The sequence below is a fragment of the Apostichopus japonicus genome, chromosome 11 (genome assembly GCF_037975245.1).
Source record: "Apostichopus japonicus isolate 1M-3 chromosome 11, ASM3797524v1, whole genome shotgun sequence".
Taxonomy (NCBI): Eukaryota; Metazoa; Echinodermata; class Holothuroidea; order Aspidochirotida; family Stichopodidae; genus Apostichopus; species Apostichopus japonicus.
The window spans coordinates 7,402,354-7,422,141 of record NC_092571.1 but is presented as its reverse complement, the minus strand read 5'-3'; the positions used below and the strand labels follow the sequence as shown (position 1 = coordinate 7,422,141).

General features: G+C 36.1%; 1 long non-coding RNA gene across 1 annotated transcript; it reads right to left on the bottom strand.

The window, feature by feature from the left end:
• Positions 1-92: 92 nt before the first annotated feature.
• LOC139975874 (uncharacterized) lies at positions 93-12,862 on the bottom strand. Its single transcript, XR_011795938.1, has 2 exons — positions 10,676-12,862; positions 93-2,494 (listed from the first exon to the last, which is right to left on the bottom strand). It is a non-coding gene; the product is annotated as an uncharacterized lncRNA (long non-coding RNA).
• Between the last annotated feature and the right edge of the window lie 6,926 nt (positions 12,863-19,788).

Here is a 19,788-nt window from a genome sequence, read left to right as displayed (position 1 = left end):
TGTAACAATTATGGAGAGGAACTTTTCATTATATGTGTATATTGACGCATACATGCACAGACGAAATGCATTCATAACATAGGGGGAAAATCTAAAAATATTTGATTTATTACAAAGCATTATATCTGAGTTTATTAAAAGTGGTACATTTTTATAATTAAAACCCTTAAGTTATAATGTGCAAAAATTGTATTTCATATTTCAAAGTTGAAAATGTGATTTTTTACCATTTTGGCGAAAATGGAGGGGGGGGGGGTAATGCCTGAAAACAACCCTCACTGACCCTTAGACCAGAATCCTCTTCCACCATTCTTGTAACCCTGACCCAACTATTATACAAAAAAAAATATATCAGTCGTAATTAAACATATAAGAAAAGAGTGCTATGTATCGTAGCACGTAATGTCTACATAACATACCCAATTTCAAGGGTGCGTTACAAAAATACTGCAGGAAATTTTTTGGAGAACTTTTGATATAATGTTTGTGATGCATTAAACTACCCAAAAATGCATTAAAAGTCTAGACCCGGTGTTGCTGGAACGAAACTGATTTTACAGCTACATTTTGAGCTTCAGCTGATGGCCTATTAAGCAGGGCAGTCTGCTATTCTTATTATTCTGAATAAGTCTTTCGATCTGTTCATTCATGGCGTATTTGCCTGCCCACGCTAATGGGGTACACGTCTTACTAGACCATATTAACTGTGCAGTCGGGTCCAAACATATTAGATACATTAACTTCACTGCGGTCTTACAGAAAATCAGAATAACAAAATTTGACTATATGCACTAGCAATCCAAACTGTAGCGGGCGATTCAGTTCGTGGAAATCCCCTATTGGCAACATCAATTGTGACGTACCTCACAATGACCCCGGTTGCAGCTGTGGCCTTGGTAACCTTTTAGCTATACACTGTTCTGAAGTATCAGCAAACGCTGCATCCATAAACATCTTAAAAATGGTAGCTCTTGTGTTATACCAAAACTCTAAACTAACATATTGCATTAACATCAATTTTCAAACAACTGTAATACTTTATCCCTGACTTTCCCATTCAATAAACCGACGAGCTTAAGGAGCACGTTACATTCATTTATGGCGTACTCACATTGTGTTGACACTGTTGGATTTCGGCGAGCGTTAGAAGACAATGTTGGAATATTCTCGTATATCACGGTACTCTATACCTTATACGTTTATGCTATATACTTTGCACACAAACAAACTTTTTGTTGTTGTTGCATACCTCCGATACGCCTAATCGTAACGAGATACATTCCTATACATCTTTTGGCATTACGTACGCTACTGTCCGTTTTCCAACAGAAGTGTTACTGTAACAAGCTACTTATACGAAGAGTTGCCACTATGTAATGAATCGTATACAGTTGTGATAGAAGTGCTGGCAATCATCAGGTGACATTTCTTGTTAAGTTAGATGTTCACTCGACGTGAAGTACACGGGCTCCATTCGGTGTCCCCATCCTTACGAATATGTGCTTAGCAATCGAAAATAATTGTAAGGGATTTATATTATACAACGGTTAAAAATGAAACAAGGAAGTACTATATAATACATTTAATATTTACATAAGATATTCCCTTGACGTGAAGAACACGACCTCCATTCAACTTTCCCATAGTTTAAAGACGTGCTTAGCATTTGAAAATAAATGTCATGAAGATAATATGCAATGGTTAAAAATGAAACAAGGAAGAACTACATAGCACATTCAATATTTACAATATTCGTATCGACCTTAATACCAGGAAATAAATATACCTTATGGTGATAATGTAAATTTTATCCCAGCAATGAAATAACAAAATTGAATAATCTAAGAACAACCATCATAGCATGTATTTAGAGTTTTCATTGACCAATGTTGAGGATTTATCGACTTGCGGGAAGTAATAATTAATTAACGATTAATGCCTTCACAGAAAACTTCGATCAAAGTAGATCATACAATACTAGTGTGCTAAATATGTCTAAACCAATTACAAACATATCTAAATATATGTACGAAAAGCTACGGGTAATTTTGAACGGGTATATCTTGATCGTTGCAACAAATGGATGAAGAACCTCGAAGTGAAGGTTTCTATGGTGATGACGTAACTTTTCTGACCAATCATGAACGACTATTTACGCACACTTGCAAACCTGTTTGGGAAAAAAAATCGCGTCCCGGTCTGAATAGTCAAGCCGTAAAATGTCATCCACGGTGAAACTTCTTCTATACGTTACTGCGATAGCGTGACTTGGTGGGTGCACGCCAGTCATTGCGTATCAAATCAGACAGTATTGTTAACATGTCTAGCTTGTATTATTTTACAAACGATTAATCAAATTCAGTTCAGCGAAAATGTATGTCGATTCTCTTGAATCCTAAGCCTGATAGATTTCAAACTTGGTGAAGGTTACCGCAGTTGAGCCTCTGTTGGTTTTGACTTCATAGGGTCCAGGGTCAGAAGGTAAAAGTGTTAACTAAAGGTCAAATGTTAGATAGTTAGAAAAGAAAATTGTCAATGATTAAATCGTATTATTGAACGTACACCTCACGAGGTCAGTAACAATATTTCACATTATTAACGTTAATGATGTAAGTAGGCAAATGAAGACAGTAAAAGTCATTGATGGGCATTTAAGTATGTTTCTTATAGATTAGCCCCAATTAAACCATTCGAAAATAGTGATATGCCAATCTGTGGAAAACTGCCCTGACTTCTTCAATTCCAAAAATTAAATTTCCCCAAGGTATGATTGCCTCTAGACCAATTCACACAGCAAGTATTAATATTAACAATTTGCAGAAGTTTTCACTACCTCGTGTAATGGATAATGTTTGCAAAACTGGGGAAAATCGTTAGTTTGCGTACAATAAGGATGTGTCTTGAAAAGTGTGTGCAGTCATTAGTCAATGACATTGTGTCAATATCTCACTTTATCAATGAATCATGGCTGATTCCTTGGCTTTTAAATTTCCTACATAGGCGGTCAATACAAAAGTAGAGTTGGATAAGGGGTTTTCGGAATTATCTGATATTTTATATATATGTATATATATATATATATGTATATATATATATATATATATATATATATGCGTTAACATAGTATAGTAGTGTTGACAAAAGATTGTAAAAGCTAAATACAGAATTAAAACGCTTAAAGCTTAAAAAACCCAAAATGGCGGTGTAGTAGAGTGCTCCACGTTATTAGGGCTCCGCGGAATTCATTCTTATTAACGACATCGGGACATCTACATACTACTTATATCTGGTGAGATAATCATATTCACCTCTCTCAACTGTTTGTCACCATGAGTCCCTCCTCCCGTACTAGAAGAGCAACTAAAATGGCTAAAAACAAGAATCAGCAGACAACGCCTTCACAACGTACGTTAGATTTTGTTAGGCGAGATAGCCTATACAACTCCTCCGACGAGGACCATAACCAGGAGCAGGTAGACGACTTGGGCAAGTCCATTCAGGAATCCATGCATCGCATTAAGGAGGACCTGAATCGTATCGATCGGGATTTCAATAGAGCTTTGGCTTTGATTACCATCCGAGTTGAAGTGCTCGAGACAAAAGATGCAGAAACTCAACGACATATCTCTGCCTTGGAAACTAAAGTTTGCAATTTTGAGAAATCTAACGAAAATTTATTGGCAGCTGTGAATAAACAAGAGCGCTTTCTCGAAAGTGTAACCTTCGCTTAGTTGGTTATCCACATTCTGAGGGTGAGGATGGTGTTGCTATTTCCAAGGGAGTGTTTTGTACAGTCGGCCTTCAAGATGCTGAAGTTCTTAGAGCTCATCGTGATGGTGCTTCCCGCCCTAACCAGCAACGACCTAGACACATTTTGGTGCGACTTTCCACATTCCAAGACAAACTTAGTATTCTACGGAAGCAGCGAACCTCGCTCATCGATAAAGACTATTTTATCACAGACGATCTCACCCATGCTGATTTACTGGAGAAGCGGAAATGGAGTGATCGTGTTTCCAAGTTATACTCGGAAGGCATTAAACTGCGTTTTTTGTCAGGCCAATGGCGTGATCAAAATGGTAAACCATTTAACTTCTCCTAATTGCCAGGATGTTGTCGTCTAGTTTCTCCAGCGCTTTGGGCCCGATGTATCTTCCTGATAATCGTAGTACTCTGCTGGTTTTCGGCGTTGACCCGCCCCTGCTCCAAGACTGCCTATCTCTCAAGGTCAGCCTTTTCTGATGGCTGTTTGAGGTTTAGAACTCTTCTTTCTCTTTCTGTTTGCTTTATACCACTGTATCTATCGTAACTTTATATATTTTTTGGCCAGCAAAATGAAAAAACTTTATCCTATAAGTATAGAAGTACATAATGATTAAAGTAAAATTTGTTTCGTTTAATGCTCGTGGGTTACGTAACTATATGAATAGAAGAAAGTTATTTATTTATTTGCGTAATCGTCGTTTTGACGTTATTTTACTACAAGAGACTCTGTTCCTTGTGATGTGAACTCTTGGTCAAAAGAATGGGGTGGTAATCTTTTTTCTTTCCCATGGGGATAATAACAGTAGAGGTGTTGGTTTATTTTTCAACCCGAAACTCAAATATCACTATTATACGATCTAAGGTCGATGAAAATGGATGGTATATTATTATTGATTTCAATGTTTACGATCAGATTTATACTGTAATTAATGTTTATGGTCCAAACAAGGATGACCCATTTTTCTTTAGTAATATTGCACAACATTTGACAGCATTTGATTGTACATCGATTATTTGGGGCGGTGATTTTAATTTTGTAGGTAATTTAACTCATGATAAATTTGGAGGGTTGCAAAGAACTAATTTTAATGCCCGCCAAATTATGCTTCAGATAGCAGAAAATCTTGATCTCGTTGATGTTTGGCGTGATCGTAATCCTAACGCCCGGCTTTTCAGCTGGCATTCTTCTGATAATTCTATTCACTGTCGACTTGATTTCTTTTGGTGTTCTAGACACATTGTTCAAACTGTGAGTGCAGCTGACATCGTTTCTATATTTAGGTCCGACCATTCTAGCGTTACTCTTACTATTAATTGTAAGATTGAGCCAAGGGGCCGTGGCTACTGGAAGTTTAATGTTTCACTCTTAGAAGAATTGTGCTATTCTGATTCTATTATTGATATTATTAACATAACTGCTTCGTGTGATTCCTCTTTGAATGATTCCCTTCTCTGGGAAGCTGTTAAGGTGAACATCCGTTCTTTTAGTATGCGTTATTCTTCCATTCGTGCGAAAGAGCGTAACAGATATGAATACTATCTAGTAAATGAGATTGCCAGGTTGGAAAGTTTAATCACTATCTGCCCATCTGAACGTTTAAATATCACTTTAGCAGATCTGCGAAACAATTTAGATATGTTATATGATTATAAATTTCAGGGCATGGTTATTCGCTTTAGGGCTAGATGGTGTGAATATGGTGAGAAAAATTCACAGTATTTTCTTAATCTTGAGCGTTACAACAAGGTAAATAATAACATATCACAGCTTCGCAATGAAGATGGTCATATTGTTTCAAATTGTCAGGATATTTTAAGTGAAGCTGTTAGTTTTTATCGTAAAGTTTATACTAAGTGTCCTAATATTTCTCCTGTCTCGTTTTTTGATGATGTTTGTACTAATCACAAGAGTCTTACCGATGATCAGAGTTATTTGTGCGAGGGTCTTTTTACCATCAATGAATTTAAGAGGCTATTGGGTCCATGCATAAGAGGCTATAAAACCCCCGGTTATGATGGATTATCAGTTGAATTTTATGTACATTTTTGGGACATTTTAGGTAACTTTGTAGTTAATTCTCTTAATTTTGCTTTCAGTTGTACACACTTAGCCGATGAACAGGGCAGGGCAATAATCTCTTTGATTCCAAAGCCTTCAAACGATTTACAGTATTTGAAAAATTGGAGGCCTATAGCAATTTTAAATACTGACTACAAGATTAGAGCCAAATGCTTGGCAACCCGTATTAAGCGTGTTTTAAATTACATTATTAGTGATGAGCAAACTGGAATCTTATAAGGACGTTTCATCGGTGAGAACATTAGACTAGTTTTAGACCTCATTGATCATTGTAATTCCAACAATATTTCAGGTACTCTTCTTTTTCTAGATTTTGAAAAGGCTTTTGATTGTTTGGACTGGGAGTTTCTTTATCAAAGTTTAAAATTCTTCAATTTTGGTCCAAATTTTATTAGGTGGGTTAGAACTTATTATGGGAACGTCACATATTGTGTTATTAACAATGGTCATCTCTCTCAGTATTTCAGTATTTCTCGAGGTGTAAGACAGGGTTGTCCACTCAGTCCTTACCTCTTTATCTTATGTTCAGCATTTCTCACATTCATGGTTAAAACAAGCTGTCGTATCAAGGGTATATCTATTAATAACTCTGAAATTAGAATTTCACAATATGCCGATGATACTGTTTTATTTTTAGATGGTTCACGCGCTTCTCTTGTAGAGGTTGTAAACATTCTTAATAATTTCTCTGCCGCTTCGGGTTTAAAAGTTAATTTCAGCAAATCATTCTTTTTTCCATTGGGTGCTATGGTTTCAAGGGTTCCCTGGTATTTTCATGAGTATAGTTTTAATGTTAATCTTGGTCCCGTGAAATATCTTGGTGTCACATTTACTTCAAAGAATGAAGATTTCTTTTCGTTGAATTATCTTCCCAAATTATCCAGGCTCAAACAGTTACTTGGGATGTGGTCAAAACGTGACTTAACACCAACTGGTAAAATAACTATAATTAAGAGTTTGGCCATTTCGCAACTTGTTTTTCTTTTTAGTGTTCTACCAAATCCTCCTCTTAGTTTCATTAAAGAGGTTAATAAAATTTTGTATAATTTTATTTGGAACAATAAACCTTATAAGATTAAACGGAGTTCCCTTATTAATAAGAAAGTTAATGGTGGCTTTGATATGACAGATATTGAATCTTTTATTAAAAGTCTAAACTGCAGCTGGGTAAAACGGTATTTAGCCCCTCAGAAAGGAAACTGGAAAATATTTTTTGATTTATACCTAAAACAGTTCGGTGGTGCTTTTCTTTTTAAATGTAATTTCAATAAGGAGGCAGTTTCTTGTATTTCTAATATTTTTTTGCAGAGAAGAGTGTGAGGCTTGGGCTGAGTTTAATTTTGATCATCCAGACAGTAATTATGGTAATGAAATCATTTTAAACAACAGTCAAATATTGGTTAACAATAAAATAATTTTCCAGTATAATCTTTTAAATCACAGAACAATATATGTGAAAGATTTCATTAAAAATGATGGCTCGGTAATTCCATATAACACGTTTCAAGCGAAAAAATATATTAGAAATTTTCCTTTAACTTCGTACTTTGGGATTATTCACGCCATTCCTAGTTAATGGAGGGGGTACCATGATTCTGTTTTGCTCTCAATGAGTGAAAATAAAAACTTTAATATGTGCATGCGCACACATAAAACAAACAAAAATGTTTATAATCAGCTAATTACCGGTCTCTGCACGCCCCCGTCGTCTATTATGAAGTGGCAAGCTATGAATTTTCCAGTGAAAATAGTTTGGAATAAGATTTTTAGGCTGCCTTATACGGCTGTGAATGACCCCAAAGTATCATATTTACAATTGCGTTTTCTACATCGTATTTTAGGCATAAATAGCTTGCTTTATAAAATGAAAATGGTTAATTCTCCACTTTGTTCATTTTGCAAGAATGCCGATGAAACGCTTATACATTTGTTTTATAATTGTAGTCACGTTGAGCGATTCTGGGAGGCAGTGAATTGCATTAAAACTAATTATTCTTTTAATTTGACCAACATTTGTTTTGGTGATTTTGGTGATATAGATAATCCTGTGAACTTTTTAATTTTACATGCTAAAAAGTACATTTATACTTGTAGGTTGGATAACAAAATCCCACATGTGCACGAATTTTATTTTAAGTTTCGCTTTCAACTTGACCTGCACTATTTCATTTCTAAGCAAAACAACAATTTGTGTAACCTTAACGACTTCTATGATTTCTTTATGTAAGCTTCTTATGTAAGTCTTTTTGCTGATTCTTTTGTATTATGTGTTACGGTATTGTAAATAAATACAGTGGAAAAAAAAAGCTTACGCTACCAAAAATCGTCTCGACAAATGTTCGACTGTTTCTGTTTGAACAATGACTACTTAAATGCCCATCGGCTTTTAATAAAAGGCCCATTAGTGCAGGATATATAGTGAATATTTTCATAATTGTTGATTTTTCTTCACATCCAGCTTTAGCAGCAGTATTTACGACTTACCGTAGTAATAACAAAAACAGTATGAATATATATATATATGTGTGTGCGTGTGTGTGTATGCGTGTGTGTGTATGAAAATGAAATTGAAACAGAGATGTATGGCAGTACTTAGTTTGACTGTATGATCTTATACTGTATTCTACAGCCTAGGCCCTAGACTCTAGGGGTTTGTTTTCAGTCAGATTTTCACATGGTCAGATTGAAGTTCCTGTTAGCAGTAATGATGATGTTTATAACAGTTCACTTTTTATTTTACATGAGAGGAACAACTTTTAAAGGTTAATACCTTTTCGATGTGTTAATAGTAACAATACTTATGTAATATTTAAAAATATAACCTAAACGTTTGGCACATTCATCAACTTGGAACCTTCCGCCAAGACATAACAAGGAAAGTCTTGGCTCAATGTTGAAAAATCTGACAATTCTTTGCGTGTGGTAAATATAATTCGTTATGGAGCACTTTCTATTATGTATTGTGATACTAAACTGGATGCTTCGGTCTGGTAACGGAGAGGGAATGACGTTCAATACCACTTATTCTGATATGGAACGAAGATTCTTTGCATACACCGGTGATGCCATTGTTCTGACATGCAATCCCCCTGAAGAAGCTAAAAGGGTTGTGATACTGAAAGGGCAACATCCACACACTCAGTTTTTACTTCAAGGCAGAAAAGTAAGCGCAAGCGACAAACGCTATCAAGTTTTATCCTCCAAGGAAGAGTATAAGTTATTGATTCTAGATCTTAATAAATCGGATTCAGCTATATATACATGTACTTGGGACTTCCCTTGGTATAGTCCTATTAAATGGGTGTTTTGGAACGAAGAAATAAAAGCACGTCTTCAAGTGGTGAACCGTCAGATGAATGAATGTGTTCTATTAAATGGATTTGACGGCATCTTTTTTGCAGGAGAGAACATTGATTTATACTGTCCTAAAGACATTGCTATTGACCTATACATTGCAAATGAAAATGAAGTTATCACTGTGCAGACCATATGTATAGTTACTAACAAGAACGTAGTGTTGAGACGTATACACAATGTATCTACACGGTATAACAACAGCAGATTAGTGTGTAATAAGAATGGCAGTGACAAGGACTACTGCATCTCAACTCCAAATATTACCGTATACGAAGATTTACAAGTAACGGTAGAGCCTCAGACTGTAAATGTTATTGAAGGAGAGAACTTAACTCTTACATGTAGTACATTTCCTCGAATACAAGCATCAATCGAATGGGATTTATCTGGAAGCCGAAATATCATTTCCAATGCCAACTTGTCTCATTCATCTAACGGATATGAGTCGATAATGCTTACCTTTAGCTTTCAAAATGAAACAAAATTGAAAGATCAATATTCGATCAAATGCAGAGTCACCATAGGATCAAATAATATAACTAAGACGATAACCATTCAGCAAAAGCGTAACTCTGATAGTTATTTACTTTTTGTACACAAAAAGACGAAACGGAGAAGCAAGAAGAACAGAAAGTAAAGACATTGGTAATCTATATGAAAGCGTAATTCATGTCGATTTGAAGGTATCTAACAGCAATTAGAATAGTGCACGTCCGCCTGCAAAGGTTAACCATCGGAAAATAGCTATAACGTAACCTACTGTACTGGTTTTTGGGGCATTTTCTGAGTCGTCGTCATTCTATTTGATACTTGGATGTTGATGAGGACGAAATGAACTACTGATGGTTTCAAGATTTGGAGGACTGAAGGTGATTAAAGCTTTTAGAAAATCTTTAGTGAAGTAAGAAGATTCCGTAGCAAGAGCTGACAGATGGGTTGGGGAGCACTATGGTAAACTTTGAGCTCTTCTAACTCAAAGTCTAAGCGATACAGTGGCAAAAGTTGAATGTGCTGTGAAAGCCATTGCAAAGCATCAGTTATCATATGGTGGGTAGACCCAAGTCTGAAGACCTTTTTCTTTTATCTAGAAGCTTTGGAAAGTGACGGGTTCATTATTTAAGTCAATGGGAAAATGAATTGTGATGCGACACATTTATGACTAGATTACAACTTTTAGAAAATGGTTATGATTAGTACTAAATACACATTATTTCATAAATTGTTCATAGAAAATATATTAAGCACATGGTAAATATTTGGAGTATGATAATCATATTTTCTCAAGATCAAAGCGACCGTTCTGAAGGACGTGATATAGATATGAGTGTTTGTCTTTCTGTTAGTGAAAGCATAATAAGGTTATATCATACAGCATCAGCGAACAGCTCCATCGTCATCATTAATATGAAGGTACTCATAGGTTGTAACTTGTTTTTTTCTATATAAGCCTAAGAATTGGGGAAGGACACATACCTCTCTACATGGAGTTCTGCTTCAACAAGCTTGGAGCATTACTCTCTCCTTTGTGAAATCCTGCATCCACCCCTGAGCTATTTTCAAGGCAAAGGCTTGGTTCAACGGTTAGAGTGTCCGCTTCACAATCGTTAAGTTGCAGGGTCAAAATTCCGCCAGGAGCCAGATTCTCTTGACATATTCAAAAATGGATTTGGTATCTCTGGTTTGTGAACTTGGGAAAAGAGGTTTGTTTTTGTTCTTCACTTGGTTTCGAAACAACTTTGTTCATCATGGCTGCACTGCAGTAATGTCGAATGAGGTACATTTGCCTTCCTCAGTAGTTAAGAAAGTGGTCCGATGCTTAGGCATACATTCTCATCCGTCGGATAGGGACGTTAAATGACGGTCCCGGGAGTAGGAACGGGAGCAAATTCACACCCTGCCTCGTTATCCTCTGAAAACTTATCGAATAGAGAAGACTTGAAATGAGCCGATGTTCATCCACGATCTAACACGAACATGGTCTCAAATAAGCCACTGTAAGGCTTCCTGATCTTTTTATCTCTAAACTAAATTATATAGATTAAAGAATAAATCTCTCCCAGATGCAACTTTTCAATACACCAGGGAGCTTAACGCGAAGGTTACATTCATTTATGGTTATTCAAGTGCATTGACACTGTTGAATTTCGGCGAGCGTTAGAATGCAATGTTGATATATTCTCTCATATAACGGTATTCTATATCTTTTTAGTTATGCTTTACTTTGCACACGGAAAAACGCTTTTGTTGTTGTTGTTATCTCCAATACGCATAATCGTAAAGATATACATTAGTTAGCTCAGTGGTGCCTTCCAATCATAAGGTCCCCGGTTCAAGTCACTCCAAGATTAATGTATGTCGACCAGTTACAGTGTTGTTGACAATTCATAACCATGGACGTTAAATATGAATCTAAGAGACCGACTTCGGTCAGCTAACGGCTTTGATAAGACAATGAGGCTTCTTCGCGAGTTACTACTTGCAGGAGGATCTAAAATACATACATTCATACATTCATATACATCTTCTGGTATTACGTATGCTATTTAAGTTATGTTCTTCATCAGAAGTGTTACTGAAACAAGACGCAAACGGAAGGACCAATAGTGCTACTAATACGAAGAGTTGCCACTAATGAATCGTACAGTTGTGATAGAAGTGCTGGCAATCATCAGGTGACATTTTATGTTAATTTGATGTTTACTCGACGTGAAGTACACGTGCTCCATTCGGCGCTCGCATCCTTACGAATATGTGCTTAGCATTCAAAATAATTGTCAGGGAGATATATACAATGGTAAAAAATGAAACAAGGAAGTACTTTATAATACATATACAATACATAATACATTATAATACACATACAAATTTACAGTTAGTTATTCACTTGACGTGAAGAAGACGACCTCCATTCAACTTTCCCATCGTTTAAAACCGTGCTTAGCATTTGAAAAGAAATGTTGTGGAGACATATGCAATGGTTAAAAATGAAACAAGGAAGAACTACATAGCACATTCAATATTTCGTCCACGATCTTACATTGAAAGGGTCTCAAAGAAGCTACTGTAGGGCTTCCTGATCCTTGGATCTCTAAACTCTATACATTAAATAATATGAGGGAATAGCCGGCAGGGTGCTCGTCTTTCGGTCTTAAACCTATACGGATATATGCACACCATGTCCTTTGGTAGCTATCGTTTGTGTTATGTAAATGGGGACACCACTATACGTATACACACAACGTATCAGTAGAATCTTAGTTGAAAGCTTTAAATAAGCAATATTCTAGCATATAGAATATTGCATTTTATGAGCTGTTCTACGTTTTCTTATGTTGAAAATCCGCTTTAATTTGACTTTTGTAGGAGCAGTATCAACTGACCCTGCAGAGTTTAAACTTGAGTTTAAAGCGTGAGACACCAGGCTAGTAGGATATCTCCCAAACAAAGCAAGATTTACCTTTATTGTTGTTTTCCATCAAATATCTCTATCATATAAGTTAGCGGTTGACTCAGTGTAGAAATGTGAGTGGTAGATGAAACTGGCGATGAGGCAAATAAAATCTCTCATTAAAAGGAAGAGAACCGTTGGAAGTGGCGCGAGGACATTGAAGTCCTTACAACAGTAAGGAATATATTTAATATTTTACGCTCCTTTAAGATACCGACAGGCATTCGAATGTAAAGAGTCTCATAAAAATTACTTTCATCGCCGTGAATAAATCGACAGAAACCATTTGGTAAATTTATCGTCTATTTTTGAGTGGTCGAATCTGTGTAATGTATAACCATCGTAGACTAACCGGTAACCAACACCAAGGGCATGACCCTTCAACCGCACCCGAGGCTTCCATGAGTCAAATTCTGAAACAGGGCATTGACATATGCCATCTTACTCAAATTAGACAAGACGAAAGGGAATCAATATTTCATAGGATGAGCATTAAGGAAGGTAGATGAAGTTATCATTGTTAACAGAAGATGTATATGAAATCTACTTTGTTCATACATCACTTGTAGAAGCACGGTACTTGCCTCGATGATGACGCACTTCAAGGATTGGTTCAGGTGTTTGCAATGTCTGTTTTGTATGAAAGTGCACAAAAAGACAAAATGAACAGTGAAAGAAACTACCATGATAGCATGCTCTGTTAAGGACATATGACACTTTAAAGATATCAAAATTTCTTTGAAAACGACTGGTGTAGAAAGACTTACCGTGAGGGTGTGACGTCACATCCTCACTTTCTTAACATTTGTGAATATATTTCTTTCAAAATTATTTACATTTTTTAACAAATTTGAAAATAATATTATCAAAAATTCTTCAGATGTTTAATCTCAAATACTTCCTTTGACAAATATGAGATCTCCTGACATATCTTTTGGGTGAAAGTCATGAAATCTCACAATATATTTATAGAAAAAAACAAAAACTTTTCAGGAATGTGAGGATGTGACATCACAGCTTGTCAGATTTCAGCAGTTTCTACACAATCTGATAAAATTTTACACTTGAACATTTCTTTAACAGAAAAAGAAATTTGAACAGTTTTTTTCACCATTGTGTTTCTTTTATTGTCCTCTTTCATATAACATAAACATGTATGACAACTGAACCAATCATAAAGACTTTGAACCGGTAAATTGTAGGTTTCGCCTTATAGATGTTTCTGATTCCTACATATTTTGCAACGTGTCCAACACCCGGTTTTATACTACGATCTGTAATTGGCGGTTTCTTTCTACTATTCCATCTTGAAAGTTATAGTTAAAAGGTGAGATTGAAGATAACACGTGGGATACCCCTAGCCTAGGCTTACCATAACCTGGGCTATTGTCATACCTCAAACTTGTTACACAGCAAGCATGGTAATTGTAATTAAGCGTTACAATTCTCAGTTAAAAAAGTTACTCAGTATGGTACTTTATTTGCAGGGTCATCGTTCTCATGTGTGATAACTATACACTCAAAAAAATGAAGTGTTAAATTTGAATCGTAAAGTGTTGAATTTAACACCCCACCCTGTTTGGATTAGGGATTACACCCACCGGGTTAAATTAACACTTCAGAAGTGTAACATAATATAACACTTTGCGAGTGTTGCCTTAACAACACCCAAACATGTTAAACTTTTTTTGAGTGTCAAAATAACACTTCCTGGTGTTGAAGGTACACTACAGTGAGTAAAATTAACACCATAAAGTCTTCATTTGTTAGAACTTCTGGGTGTCAACATGACACTTCAGGAAGTAAAATTAACACCATAAAGTGTTCATTTGTTAGCACTTCTGGGTGTCAAAATTGCACTTCAGGGAGTATAATTAACACTTTAGTGCTCATTTTTTGACTTCTGGGTGTCAAAGTTCTGCTTCAGTGAGTAGAATTACCACCATATAGTGTTCATTTGTTATCTGTGTCAAGATGATACTTAATGGACTCTCAACACCCAATAGTGCTCTCTCGTTAATACTTCTGGATGTATATTTAATTGCTGGTTTGTAAAGTTTTACATGTTTATTATGTAACGCAAATACAATACTGCTATGTAAAAATTTGCCAGAAAAGTTTACATCGCACGAGTTTAGTAAATATTTTATACAGGTTTTAGGTTAATTATTACCTAGTAATTAGGTAAACAATATGGATGCATGTTTGAATCGCCCACATCAGATAGTTACATTTAAGAGACAGCAAAAAGCAATGACAACACAAACAATTCAGAATGTGCGACTTTCAGCAATTAAACACCCTACTACCTTCCTATTCCAGAGGTCCATTTATTATATCCCATTAAATGTAAAACGAACAATTTAGGCTATAAAAGTATTGTCTTGTGGAATTAAGTCAACTTAAAAGTGCCAACATTTCAATTGCTACAGTGAAGTTACTTGGTCGATATTTTTTTGCACATGCCTTTTGGTATTCCAGATTAAACACAAAGAAACAACTCTTCCCAAAGTCAATTTCAAATAAGCAACAACTTTAGAAAAATTCTGATCCATGGGATGAGGAAACATGGAGTTCTGTCTATGACAACTGCTAAACTGCAGTAACTTTGTCTTTTTTGTCGGCACGGTGAGCATAAAAATCTTAAATCTGGTTGTGTTTCACACCACCAGGCAACTTGTAGACAACTTTTTGGAAAAGTTCCCAGGCACCGAGACTTGCAATTTGGTATAATTCAGATTTAACACGTAGAATAATTTGAAGAAAACATCAATGTCTTCATAAATGTCCTCTGGGGTAGGGCATGTCTCTGGATGATCACAAATGACTGCTTGGGGTGTATTTTGCTTCCTCCAAGAAGTAACACATATTGCTGAGGTCTTTCTGAAATCTTTTGCAAATAGAACTCCAAGTTGATGCTTCCTAAGTAACAACAAAGAAAAGAAAAGAAAGTTCCCATCATAATGAAGTTGTGTTAAAACCTTCTTGGAGCATAAGCAGTTATTTACATGTACCCCTCAAAAAACATGAACATTCCTAAAGAAAATGCCCACAATTTAATCAGTTGTGATTCTAACTTCTTAGAGTACGTTTGAATCTAGAAAGCCAGATGGCCTATAGTGATTCTTGTCAAAACAGGAACTTGCATTAAACTTTCATCAGACAATGTAGGCAACTTTTACAACCAATGCATCATGTTAACAATGCTTAAAACAATGCTCACTCCCATTGTATGCAATTGTGTAGATTGCTATGAATTATAACAGCTAGATCACTTCCATAATATGGCTAAATTATAGTTGGGCCTAGGTCTAAAAGTATCACCAACCCACATCAGCTCCGGCCTACTTGCTACAACTTACAAGCTAAAATGGCAATTAGTGGTATTTATATATTGCATTACATGAATATATGTTTACATATGTATGTTACATAGTACCAGCGTAACTATAGACCCATGCCCGATGCTATTAAAAATGCATTGCCTTGAAATAGCTTAAGTATATCCTACTAGTACTACTACTACTACTTAAAAAAGTGACTCGCAGGGTATACGAAGTTACGGTTAACGCCCAAAAGGACCAATCGGAATGCTCGAACTGAAAGTGCACTTTCTGCAGGTGTAAAAAATACACGCTACATGAATTATGTAACCCTACTCAGGGTCAGAGTAACCCTTCAGGTGTATGGTGAACGGTTACACCTGGAAAGTGTTCAAATTCAACACTCCATTTTTTTGCGTGTATATGTATAGATACTAACGAGGACATAGTGCTGAGACGTATACACTATGTATCTACACTATATAATAACAGCAGATTAGTGTGTAATAAGAATGACAGTGACAATGACTACTGCATCTCAACTCCAAATATTACTGTTTACGAAGATTTACAAGTAACGGTAGAGCCTCAGACTGTAAATGTTATTGAAGGAGAGAACTTAAATCTAACATGCAGTAGCTTTCCTCGAATACAAGCATCAATCGAAAGGGATTTATCTGAAAGCCGAAATATCATTTCCAATGCCAACTTGTCTCATTCATCTAACGGATATGAGTCGATAATTCTTACCATGAGCTTTCAAAATGAAACGAAATTGAAAGATCAATATTCGATAAAATGCCGAGTAATCGCAGGATCAAATAATATCACTAAGGCGATAACCATTCAGCAAAAGCGTAACTTAACCACTGACTTCACAGTGACAACCGTTATTGTAGGTCTATTAGTTATGGTCACTCTGATAGTAATTTATTTTTTGTACATGAAAAGACGAAACGGAGAAGGAAGAAGTCTTCTCTCATAAAGATTTTCTATTCTTTGAATATAAAATCTATATGAAAGCGTAATTCATGTCGATTTGAATGTATCGCACAACAATTAGAGTAGTGCCTCTGTTAGTAAAAACATAATAAGATTATATCCTACATCATCGCCGAACAGCTCTCTCGTCATCATTGATATGAACTCATAAGTTGTAACCTTTTTATATAAGCCTCAGAATGGGGGGAAGGACACATACATCCCCTAAAGGAGGTATGCTTCAACAACACTGGAGCATTACTCTCTCCTTTATGAAATCCTTCATCCACCTCTATGCTATATACAAGTCAAAGGCTTGGTTCAGATCGTTAGGTTACAGGATCAAAATTCCGCCGGGAGCCAGGTTCTCTTGACCTATTCAAACATTGCTGCAGGCAGTGGTGATGTGCGGAGTCTTCCGTGGATTTGGTATTTCTGGTTTGTGAACTTGGGAAAAGGGTTATGTTTCCGTTCTTCACTTGGTTTCGAAACAACTTTGTTCATCATGACTGCACTGCAGTAAGGTCTAGCAATTTAAGAAAGTGATCAGATTCTAGGGCATACACTCTCGTTCGTCGGATGAGGACGTTAAATGACGGTCCCGGGAGCAGAAACGGGAGTAAATTCACACCCTGCCTCGTTATCCTCTGGACACTTATCGAAAAGAGAAGACTTAAAATTAGCCGGTGTTCATCCAGTGACGATCTATCACGGATAGGGTCTCACATTAGCTATTGTAAGGCTCCCTGATCCTTTGTCTCTGAACTAGATTTTAGAGATTAAAGAACAAATCTCTCCAAGATGCAACCTATTAATAAAAATGGGAGCTTAACGAGAACGTTCATTTATTTATGATTACTCACACTGTGTTGAAACTGTTAAATTTCGGCTTGCGTTGGATACAATGTTGGAATATTCTCGCATATTAGGGTATTCTAGATCTTTTACGTTTATGCTATACTTTGCACACAGACAAACGTTTTTTGTTGTTGCATATCTACAATACGCGTAATCGTAACGATATGCATTAGTTAGCTCAGTGGTTATCGCCGGTGCCTTACAATCATAAGGTCTCCGGTTCGAGTTACTCCAAGATAAGTGTATGTCGTCCAGTTACAGTGTTGTTGACAATTCATAATCATGGACGTTAAATATGAATCTAAGAGACCGACTTCGGTCATCTTGCGGCTTTGATAAGCCAATTGATGAGGCTTCTTCGCGAGTTCCTACTTTCAGGAGGATCTAACATACATACATTCATATACATCTTCTGGTATTACATATGCTACTTATTTTATGTTCTCTGTCAGAAGTATTACTGTAACAAGACGCAAAAGGAAGGACCAATGGTGCTACTAATACGAAGGGTTGCCACTAAGTAATGAATCGTACAGTTATGATAGAAGCACTGACAATCGTCAGGTGGCATTTTAAGTTAATTAGATGTTTACTCTACGTGAAGTACACGGGATCCATTCGGCGTTCCATCCTTACGAATATGTGCTTAGCATTCTAAAATAATTGTCAGGGAGATATATACAAATGGTAAAAAATGAAACAAGGAAGTACTTTATAATACATATACAATACATTATACATTATAGTACACATACAAATTTATAATTAGATATTCACTTGACGTGAAGAAGACGACCTCCATTCAACTTTCCCATCGTTATGCAGACGTGCTCAGCATTTGACAAAACATGTCGTGGAGGTATATGCAATGGTTAAAAATGAAACAAGGAAGAACTACATAGCACATTCAATATTTCGTCCACGATCTAGCATTGGAAGGGTCTCAAATAAGCTACTGTAGGGCTTCCTGATCCTTGGGTCTCTAAACTATATACATTAAATAATATGAGGGAATAGCCGGGCAGGGTGCTCGTCTTTCGGTCTTTAAACTATACGGATATTTGCACACCATATCCTTTGTTAGCTATCGTTTGTGTTATGTAAATGAGGAAACCACTTTGCGTATACACACAATTTATCAGTAGAATCCTAACTGAAAGCTTTAAATAAGCAATATTCTAGCATGTTCTTATTACTGTAGTAATGATATAGATATGTAACATATGGAGTATAATCTGTCAGTTAGGTTTTAACTATACACGACTGTATTTAATCACTTACTATGACACATACCTTTCTCAATGCATTCACGTAATGGACTTAAAGGCGATATCGCTCGTAGACTTTTTTTTGAGGGCGCTGGCATTATCGAGGTTTCAGCGAGGTTTAATGGGACCCCTATTAATCACGTGACCTCGGTGGCAAATTTAGATCAGTGAATAGCACAGGCAAGCGTATGCGCAACAAGCCCGTACCCATTGCACACATAATGTTATAACACAGCATTTCAGTTTACTGTACTGTTTACCGCATAGGACTTTCCGTCCTCGATAGTTTGTTGTTTGTGTGCCTTTTGAGTAAAGAATACTGTACGATTTTGGTCCAAATACATTCGATTAGAGTATTGTGACAATTCGTCCCTTGTTTCACGCACTGACGAATATGCAAATTATTTTATTTTGTTTTACGTAGTGACGAATGTTTTTAAAACATTTATATGCCCTTAAAATTGTTCTACATCCTTTAAATTTGAAACGTCTATAAACTATAATTTGTTTTCTGTAACATAAATCTATAGAAACTGCTTAAAAGGTATTATTTGTGATCAAACATTCAGTTGCAAAGCAGTGAATGGATTTGGATCGTGATAAATAACTTTCTAACATTCGTCAGTACGCGAAACAAGGGACGAATTATGGAAAAAGAATCAGGGCAAGAAGAATCGGGCGAAATAAAACGACCTTATCCTGGAACTA